At 42.0% G+C, this 10,609-nt stretch overlaps 1 pseudogene; it reads left to right on the top strand.

Annotated features, from left to right (window-relative positions):
* Window positions 1-905: 905 nt before the first annotated feature.
* Window positions 906-10,073, top strand: LOC149005019 (uncharacterized; annotated as a pseudogene).
* Window positions 10,074-10,609: the final 536 nt, after the last annotated feature.

Below are 10,609 nucleotides of genomic sequence, written 5' to 3'. Positions count from 1 at the left end.
GTTATACTTCGATATTAAGTATGTGTCAAAATACTCAGCGTCAACTTGATAGGGCATCTGCAAATTGGTTTTTCTCTAATTTCATAATTACTTGTTATTTCTTATGGCATGCGAGGAACTCAATGATATTCTCAAATAAAATGACTGACCCAAACAAAATTATGTCTAGCATTAATTTGTGGGTTAGATCTTCACAAAAAAATACTAGTGGTTATGAAACAAACAACCCATCAATTAGCTCAACCAACAGTATGGGTGAAACAACATGGGTGGTTGATAACATATGTAACAATATGCCACGTTTGACTAATGTAGTTTTAATGTGTGCAGGGGTTCTTAACAAACGGGTGAACGTCGTGGGATGGAGCATGGGGATAGCAGCCGATGGACATATAATCTCCATCAATTTTGGCAAGATTAACTCTAATGACACACTAGAAGGAATACTTGTGGGACTGTTCAATAGAATCAAAGCTGCGGATGATTTTGGAATTCAAGCAAATATGGTTTGGAGTAACTTGGAGTTACTAGCACAACTCCTACCTAAACCAACAACAATATTTTGGCCTTTGTCTGTAATAGACAAATTATTAAATGTAGCTAACAGAACATTAGCAATCAGCTTTGATGTTTTCCCATCCCCTGAGCTCCAACAATGCTTCACAAATATGGTTTTTTTTGGTAACGGATGTAGGCTATGAAGATATGAACCTATAATCCTACTTATGTAATTGCTTCTAAATTAATCTTAACCTTTTTATTCGTATAAAAAAAGATAGAAATTAGAATATCAACATTATGGAGGATTCAAAAAAACACCCAATATTTAAAAATAAAAAATAAAATAAAATAAAATAAAAAGGAACAGGTTGTGAATCATCCCACCTTTTCTTTCATCACTGGTTTGTCTAAAAAAAGAAAAGGTAAAGGTTGTGATTTCTGATCGGGAACGGCAACTTCCAACATGTACTTTCACCATGAGATTACTTGATCTCTGATCGGGAACGGATTGTAGTCATAGAGCAATGAACCCTAAAAATTGCAGTCAGCCACGGAAGATTTTCATATATTATCATGTGTTAAACCCTGAAGAGGAATTCAGAACTCAAGCCCAGAAGAGCTTAAACGTATGCAGATTAGAGAGATGATTATTCGGAAACAGCATCAAATTCACTTTTCAAGAGTTGGGTATTTCTTCTCCACCTGGTTTAAGCCTCCTCCACTTCCTTACCATGATGATCCCATCCTCACAACCATCTCCGAAGCCATTAAGAACTCTGCAACAAAAAATCTTGATTCCTCCCTCAAGAAGCATATCTGATACGATCACAAAAGAAGAGAGAAATGAGGGGAAGAGTTCAAAAGAAAAGGAACAGAGCAGACGAAGTTTTGAGGAAGACGAAGTTCTTAATTCATTACCTCTTACCCTTCCCTTTACAATTATATAGGGTTTCTTGTGTTACAAGGAATATTAGGTGCATCTCTACCATTAATTATTCAGCCCAAATCACAGCCGTCCAGCTACCTAACCATCTGGAAGAAACTAACATGCGCCTAAGTCTGGTAAATATCAAGAATACCAGGGCGTTTGATTACGCGTGACGAGCGACGTGGCTGTGGTGTCTTCCCGCTTGAGTTGCTGCTGCCCGAGTCTCCACTACTCAGATCCATATTCGCAACATTACCGCCGCCTGGGGAAAGCACCTTGTCCTCAAGGTGCAAATGGGGAAATCGACGACGCAAAGCCTGGAAATCTTCCCAAGTAGAATCCTCTGGCGGAAGACCCTCCCATTGCACAAGAACTTGGAGGATTTGTGCATTTCGGCGACGAACTGTATGCTGTTGAATAATAACCAGAGGCGACGGATCTGCCGGTGGAATGGGGAAGAATGGGTCTGAAGAAGTGGCTGGAGGCGATCCCACATACGGCTTCAGCAGAGAGATGTGAAAAACGTTGTGGATCTGCGTCCCTGGCGGCAAATCGAGCCGGTATGCCAAATTTCCCACTCGTTCTAGGATCTGATATGGTCCAAAAAACCTTTTTGAAAGCTTGGGATGCAACCGTTTAACCAAGGAAGTCTGCCGATATGGTTGAATTTTTACCCATACCCAATCATGGACTTGGTACTCCCGATCGCTACGATGATGATCAGCTTGGGACTTCATGCGAGATTGGGCGCGTTGCAGATTTTGTTTGAGGAGTGTAAGAGCTGCATCCCTAGCCTGCAAATCTTGGTCAACGGCAGCATTAGCAGACGTACCCTGCAAATAGCGAACAATTGTTGGTGGAGGTCGGCCATACAGGATCTGGAAGGGTGTCGTCCCAATTGAGGAGTGGAAGGCAGTATTATACCAGTACTCCGCCCACGGCAAGTACTTGACCCAATCAGTTGGCACCTCATCAACATAGCTACGGAGGTAAGTTTCGAGACACCGATTTACAACCTCAGTTTGGCCGTCTGTTTGAGGGTGATAGGCCGTACTCATGGCAAGTTGTGTTCTTTGGAGACGGTGGAGTTCTTTCAAAAAGGATATCATGAAGATGGGATCACGATCACTGACTATGGAGCGTGGCAAGCCATGTAAGCGAACAATCCATGTGAGGAAGGAGGCAGCAACAAGATGGCTCGAAAATTTTGGGGGCAAAGCCACAAAATGTGCATATTTACTCAGGCGATCCACCACGACCATGATTGCGGACTTGCCGGAGCTAAGGGGTAAACAAGTGATGAAATCCATAGTGAGGTCCTCCCAAACTAATTCAGGCACCGATAATGGCTGTAATAGACCCGCAGGTTTGGTATGAATAGGTTTTACCTTTTGACACAGTGAGCAATCGGCCACAAATTTCTTCACATCAGCCCTCATCCCTTGCCAATATAAATTTGCTGAAATGCGCTTGTAAGTTCGAAGATAACCCGCATGCCCACCTTGAGGGGAATTATGAAATTCTTGCAGGAATCTTTCTCGCATAGGTGAGGGAATGACTAAACGATTCTCAAATAATAAAAGTCCATTAGCAGTGGTATACCCGGCGGTAGATGGATCATTGGCGAGTAAAGCTGCGTGAATGCGTTGCAACTCCGACGAGGCTTCAGTGGCTTGTCTTAATTCAGGTAAGAAATCCCAAATTGGTTGAGATGATAGCACCTGGTTCAGCATGGTGAGTTGACTCGGTGTGCTTGAATCAGATGTGTTAGATGCAACTTGTTGGGCTAAGCTTAGCGTTGTGGGCTCATGGGCTCTTGACAAGGCATCTGCAGCTTCATTTTCCCGGCCCGGTTTGTAACGAATCTCAAAGACATAGCCCAGAAGTTTTGTGAGCCACTTTGTTTGTTCAGGTGTTTGAATCACCTGAGCTGTTAATTCCCTCAAACTACGTTGGTCAGTGAGTATGTAGAATTTTCGCCCTAACAAATATTGGCACCATCATCCCACTGCTTGGGTTATAGCATACATCTCCCGCACATATGTGGAGTCAGACTGCATTTTAGGTGAAAGCTTCTTGCTGAAATAGGCAATTGGATGACCTGCTTGCATTAAGGCTGCCCCCACCCCCAATCCTGATGCATCAGTCTCTATAGTAAATGGCTCATTGAAATTGGGAAGAGCTAACACTGGGTATGAGTGAGTAGGTTCTTGAGGTTGCCAAAGGCCACTTGAGCTTCTGATGTCCAACTAAAAGCCCCTTTTTTCAGCAAATTAGTAAGTGGAGCTGCCACCTTAGCATAATTTGGGATAAATCGCCTATAATAACCTGTCAGTCCAAGGAACCCACGTAGCCCTTTCAAAGTAATGGGCTTGGGCCATGACATTACAGCTTCCACTTTGGCTTTATCCACTGCCAAACCTTGTGAAGAAACAACATGCCCAAGGTAATCCACACTTTCTTGTCCAAATGCACACTTAGAGATTTTAGCAAACAACTTATGATCCTGCATCACTTCAAGTACTTTCCTCAAGTGTTGTAAGTGAGTTAACCATGTTGAGCTATAAATCAATAAATCATCAAAAAACACTAGCACAAACCTTCGCAAGAATGGCTTGAATATTGTATTCATCATAGATTGAAAAGTTGATGGCGCATTGGTCAAACCAAAGGGCATGACCATAAATTCATAATGCCCTTCATGAGTTCGAAAAGCAATCTTTGGTATATCCTTCTCATTCACTTGTACTTGGTGGTAACCTGACCTTAGGTCCAACTTAGAGAAGTATCGGGCTCCATGCAATTCATCAAATAATTCATCAATAGTTGGAATAGGAAACCTGTCCTTAACAGTGACTGCATTTAGAGCTCTATAATCCACACAAAAATGCCATGTCCCATCTCTTTTTTTCACCAACAAGACTGGGGAAGAAAATGGGCTCTGGCTTGGGCGTATAACTCCAGAGTTAAGCATGTCTGCAACTTGCCTCTCTATTTCATTTTTCTGAAAATATGGGTATCTGTAAGGCCTTACATTTACTGGGCCCATTGCAGGTAATAGATGAATGGTATGGTCTTGGGCTCGTGGAGGTGGAAGGCCCACTGGCTCTTGAAAAATTGAGTCATATTCAGTTTACAATTGGGCTATATCAGGGGGTACAGGCTTGAGTTCAGTGCTGGCTGCTTGAATTAATTCAAGTTTGTATAAGGTGAGCCCAGTCCCATTTGCAAGTAACCTTTTAAAACCTTGATACACTAGTAATTCTGGGTCTCATGGCCCATCACCCAATAACATAATTGTGCTAGGCCCATTTTCAAATTGGACTGTTTTCTTTTTGTAATCAAACACTATTGGGCCCAAAGACTCCAACCATTGCACACCCAATACCAAATCGGCTCCACACAAAGGAAGGATGAAAACATCAATATTTGTAGAATAATCCTGAATAGTAATAGGCAAATTACGTACCAGCCCTTCACAGTTAAGTTTATTGCCATCTCCCACCATTACCTTCACGTTCGAAGCTGGCTCCACCATTAGATTCAAATGCTTCACCACGTGACTCTGTAGGAAGTTATGTGTACTGCCTCCATCTAACAGAATTTGCGAACACCGTCCAGCAACAACGCCTGTAAATCGGATCGTTGTCGGGGAAGTAACTCCGGTAAGAGAATGATACGAGAGACCAGTGGGCGAAGTTTCAGTCATTGGTGGCATTTCTTCATCCATTACAGAGGCTAAGTTCTCTCCTGCGGCTTCATCTTCATCTTCAAATTCTAGCAACAACAATTGACGATTCTTACATCGGTGTCCTGGCACGAATCGTTCGTCGCAATTAAAACATAGCCCTCGCTCTCTTTGTTGTTGCTGCTCTGTTGCTGTGAGTCTCTTTACTGGTAAAGTTTGATTAGCAGAGGGAAGTAGGGTTGGCTTAGTTCCTCCACCAGTAGCCGCACTAAACGCAAGTGGTCGGGCATTAAGAGGAACAGTACGTACGAAGGGTCGTTTCTGTTCCATCATTTTCTGCTCGTGCAGCCTAGCTAACGCCACCGCCTGTATCATGTCTAGCGGCCGGAACGCCTTTACTTCATTTCGGAGTTCTAGTTTTAGCCCTGAAACAAAGTTACTTACCAGAAAAGAAGTTGGAAGCCCTTCCACCCGATTGGCCAGAGCCTCATACTGAGCTTGGTATTCTGCCACGGTGGTTTGCTGGGTCAATTTTGCGAGAGACGCCTGAGGGTCTTCGAATTCTATTGGTCCAAATCGTACCTCTAAAGCACGAGCGAAGGTTGCCCAATTCGGAATTAATTTGGATCGTTTCATCCATTGAAACCACTGCAACGCCTTACCTTCCATGTGAAACGAGGATAGTATCAATCGCTGTTCATCCGGAGTGAGATGATACTCGAAGAATTGTTCAGCTCGAAAGATCCAACCGGAAGGATCGTGGCCATCAAACCTAGGAAAGTCCAAACGAATGGCACGAGTTTGAATTGCTCCACTCGCATTTGACGTAGCTGATGCTACTGGCACTGGCGATCCCAATATTCCACGAGTTTCATGTGACGGCGATGCACTTCCCCGTGAATCCATGGTCGTTAATTTGACCATAATCTCTGCTAAAGTGCTCCTCTGTTCTGCTATAGCATCTTGCAGTGAAGTAATTTGTTCTGCTTGGGTGCTGGTAGCTGCTGTCAGTTGGCGAAGAGTGTCGTCATTATGTCGAGCTCGAGTACCCTCGGCCATAGTATCCGGCAGGTCGGACCAAATGATACGATCGCAAACGAAGAGAGAAATGAGGGGAAGAGTTCAGAAGAAAAGGAACAGAGCAGACAAAGTTTTGAGGAAGACGAAGTTCTTAATTCATTGCCTCTTACCCTTCCCTTTACAATTATATAGGGTTTCTTGTGTTATAAGGAATATTAGGTGCATCTCTACCATTAATTATTCAGCCCAAATCACAGCCGTCCAGCTACCTAACCATCAGGAAGAAACTAACATGCGCCTAAGTCTGGTAAATATCAAGAATACCAGGGCGTTTGATTACGCGTGACGAGCGACGTGGCTGTGGTGTCTTCCCGCTTGAGTTGCTGCTGCCCGAGTCTCCACTACTCAGATCCATATTCGCAACCCAAACCCCCCCCCCCCCCCCCCCCCCCCCCCCCCCCCCCCCCCCCCCCCCCCCCCCCCCCCCCCCCCCCCCCCCCCCCCCCCCCCCCCCCAAAAGGGTTTCTTTGCCCCCCGGCTTCCCCCCCCCCATCCAGTCTTACTGCACAATGGCACAACTCCTCTGTACCCATCAAATGCTTTCAGAAGCCGAATCTCTCTTTCAATTTTTCATCTCTCGGAAGGGGAAAGACTCAGCTTCCTCTATATTTGCCACTATTCTTGAAACCTCAGGTTCCCGTCGTCCAAATTCACTACTTAATGCTCTGATGAATGCGTATACGAGTTCTGGTTTTGTTTCAGATGCTATTCAGTGTTTCAGATTGGTTAATAAGCATGGATTTGGAATCCCGTTTCATGCTTGCAGCAATCTTCTGGACCACATGATGAAGGCGAATTCATCTGCTGCTGCTTGGGCTTTCTATTCAGAAATTTTGACCTATGGGTTTCCGCCGAATATCTACACATTCAACATTTTGATGCATAAATTCTGCAAAGAGGGTAAGTTGAAGGAAGCCCAGTTGATCTTTAATGAAATAAGTAAGAGTGGTTTGGTTCCAAGTGTTGTTAGTTTCAATACATTGATCAATGGGTACTGCAAGTCGGGGAATTTGGAGGAAGGATTTAGATTGAAGAACATTATGTTGGAAGCAAATATCCTTCCAGATGTTTTCACCTACAGTGTTTTGATCAATGGGCTGTGCAAAGATTGTAAACGGGAAGAAGCACGTGAACTATTCGACGAAATGTGCGAGAGAGGGTTGGTTCCAAATGATGTTATTTTCACTACTTTAATTGATGGGCAGTACAAGAATGGGAGAATGGATGTGGCTATGGAAATTTATCAGCAAATGTTGAGGAAAGGAGTGAAGCCTGATCTAGTTACCTATCGATACACTCATCAACGGCTTATGCAAGGTTGGTGATTTGAGGGAAGCAAGAAGGCTTATGCAAGAGATGTCAAGTAAGGGTTTGAAACCTGATGAGATCACATACACTACTCTCATTGATGGTTGTTGCAAGGAGGGTGATTTAGGGTCGGCTATGGATATAAGAAAGGGAATGATTGGCCAAGGAATTGAGCTTGATAATGTGGCATATACAGCTCTTATTTCAGGGCTCTGTAGAGAAGGAAGAGTCGCTGAAGCAGAGAAGACATTGAAGGAGATGGTAAGAGTAGGTTTGATACCGGATGATGCTACTTACACAATGGTGATTGATGGGTTCTGTAAGAGTGGAGACGTTAAGATGGGGTTTAAGTTGCTTAAGGAGATGCAGAATACGGGCCGAGCACCAGGTGTTGTAACCTATAATGTACTTATGAATGGACTCTGCAAGCAGGGCCGGATGAAAAATGCTAAAATGCTTTTGGATGCAATGCTTAATTTGGGGGTGACTCCAGATGATATCACTTACAATATTCTTTTGGAAGGATATTGCAAACATGGAGACCCAGAAGACAATGATAAACTACGCAGTGAGAAGGGGTTAGTCTTGTTGGTTTGTCTAATAACACCCTTTTACCCCTCTTCCTTCTTGGTTTTATTATACCTTGTCCCCTTTTTTTTCCTCCTTTTTTCTCTCTTTTTTTTTTTTTTTTTTTTTTTTTTTCTGTCTTTTTCCTTTTCTTTTTTTTTTTTTTCTTCTTTTTTTTTTTTTTTTTTTTTTTTTTTTCTTTGTTTCCTTTTTTTTTTTTTTTTGGTTTCTTTTTTTTTTTTTTTTTTTTTTGTTTTTTTTTTGTTTTTTTTTTGTCTTTGGTTTTTTTTGTTTCTTTCTTTTTTGGTTTTGTTTTTTTTTTCGTTTTTCTTTTCTTCTTTTTCTTCTTTTTTTTGCTTTTTTTTTTTTTCTTTTTTTGGGCTTCTGTCTGTCTTTCTTTTTTTTCTGGCCTTTGTTCTTCTTTTTCCTCTTGTCTCCTTCTTTTTTGCCTTTCTTGTTTGGTGGTGTTGTTTTTTGCTTGTCTTGTTGGTTTTCCTTGTCTTCTCCTCTTCTTGTGCTTTTGTCTGTTTGTTTTTTGGGTGTTGGTCCTTTGTGTTTTTTTGGCCTTCGGGCTTTCCCTCTGTTTCTTCTTTTCGTCTGTTTGCTTGGGTGTTTTTTTTTCTTGTTTTTTTTCTCCTGTTTGTCTTGTTTGTGGGTTTGGTGTGCTTTTTGGCTCTTCCTGTGTTGTTTTTTGGTCGTTTGTGATGCGGTTGTCTTTGGGTTTTGTCTCTCTCCTGGTCTTGTTCTTGGTTTGCTGAGCCTTCTCGGTCTGTTCGCTGCCCTCTGCCTTTCCGTCTTCCTTTCCTGTTTGCGGTGTCTCTGGTTGCTCATCCCGTGTTGGGGTTTGTTTGTCTTCCGTTCTTTTGTCTGGTTTTGTTGGTTGGTTTTGGTTCTTTCTTGTCTTTGGGTGTATTTTTTCTTGGTTTTCATGTTGTTTTCATTGGTGATCTATTATATATATTTTTATTTTTTTTTTTTTTGGTGTTTTGGGGTTTCCATCTTGTTTGCTGGTTGTGTTTCTGTACATGTTTTGTTATACATGCTTCCATGGTTTTGGACTATTGAACTCTCTTGAGTGGTTTCCCTTGTTGTTATACACTTTGCCACGCTTTCCAGTCACCTTATTGTTGTCTGTGGACATATTTTGGTGTGGCTGGTTTTTTCTTCATCTGTTGGTTTTGGTGTTGTTGGTTTCCTCTTGTTATGATCTTAGTCTTTAGATATTTTTTAGTTTATTTTTATATGGTTTAATGGTCTTTAATGGTTCGTTGTTTATTATTATTCTATCTTGATTTTTATATGGTTTAATCGTTGAATTAATTCTGTTTTTCATCTGGTCTTGATCGGTCTTTGAATCCTAGTCATTGATTTTATTAGTTCATCGATGTATTGTGTCGGATATGGTTTTGTGGTTTTGATGAGTGTGTGGCATGTTTCTTCTTATTTTTAATTTAATTGTTGGTTCTTTTGTTACTGGTTTGATGTGTGTGGCGTCTTGCTTTGTGGGTTGGTGGTTTTGTGTCGTTCTCGTTGTGCTTCCTTTTGTACTTTTATTTCTGGGCTTAGCTTTACTCTCTTGGCCATGTTTGTTTTTGTTTTGCCTTCCGTGCATCTGGTGCTTTGTGATATCTTCCTTTAGCATCTTGTTTTGGTAACCCATTTCGGTGGTTGGTTAGAGTCCTTTTTCCGTGTTAAATCAATCGTTGACTCACCATCTAGGTGATGTTTAGTTTGTCTGCCCACTTATGTTTCAATTTTGATGTCTGTTCAGCTGTGCGTGCCTTGTATCATATTGTTTGCTTGACATTAAACTTTTGGTGTCGTTGGTGCTTATCTTACTAACTCGTAATACTTCTCTTCGGAGAGCGTTGGGTCACTTTGGTTGTTTATCTTGTAGATCTTGGTGAGGGCTTTGGTTGCTTTGCATTGTTATTGCTTTTACCTTATCTGGCTTTTGTGAATTGTGGCTTGTTTGTTTAGGATGGACTCGCTGTTCTATAGAAATCATGGCCTTATGATTTTTCTTTGCTTTCGTTGATTTGTTATTGGATGGTGGTATCCTTGGTCTGTTTGGTATTGTTCATGCAAGTACTGGTTTTGTGTAGTTGACTTAGATAGTTGCTACCCTGTCATCCAATCCTTGTAGTCATGCATTTCTAATTATAGAGTTTTGCATCTTCGTTCGAGTTTTTTGGGCATTTTTTCTCTTTCTCTTGGGGCTTGGGTTTCCGAGTCGAGTGAATCCTCCTATTGTCTTTAATACTATGTTGGACTAGAGTGTTGCATGCTCTTTGTACATAGTTCGGGATTGCCGAGAGGTTGATTTTCATCTTGATTGATACATCTAGTCTCTTTTTCGTTCCTGGCTCCTTTTTGTTGGGTGTGGGTGTTGTTTCTGGGGCCTGTTTATGGTTTTGGTTGTTTTGTTTGAGCGATTTGGGTCTTCTGTCTGGTCTTTTACTTGGATTGGTTTTAGGTTTCCCTATTTTTCTGGATACCTTGGTATCTATCTCTGTGGAGATTGGGGAATCATCCGT

This window comes from Hakea prostrata, chromosome 9, assembly GCF_041222555.1.
Source record: "Hakea prostrata isolate BN-2017 chromosome 9, UWA_Hpros_2, whole genome shotgun sequence".
NCBI classification, from domain to species: Eukaryota; Viridiplantae; Streptophyta; class Magnoliopsida; order Proteales; family Proteaceae; genus Hakea; species Hakea prostrata.
The sequence above is the reverse complement of the archived record's forward strand: the minus strand, read 5'-3'. Positions and strand labels throughout refer to the sequence as shown.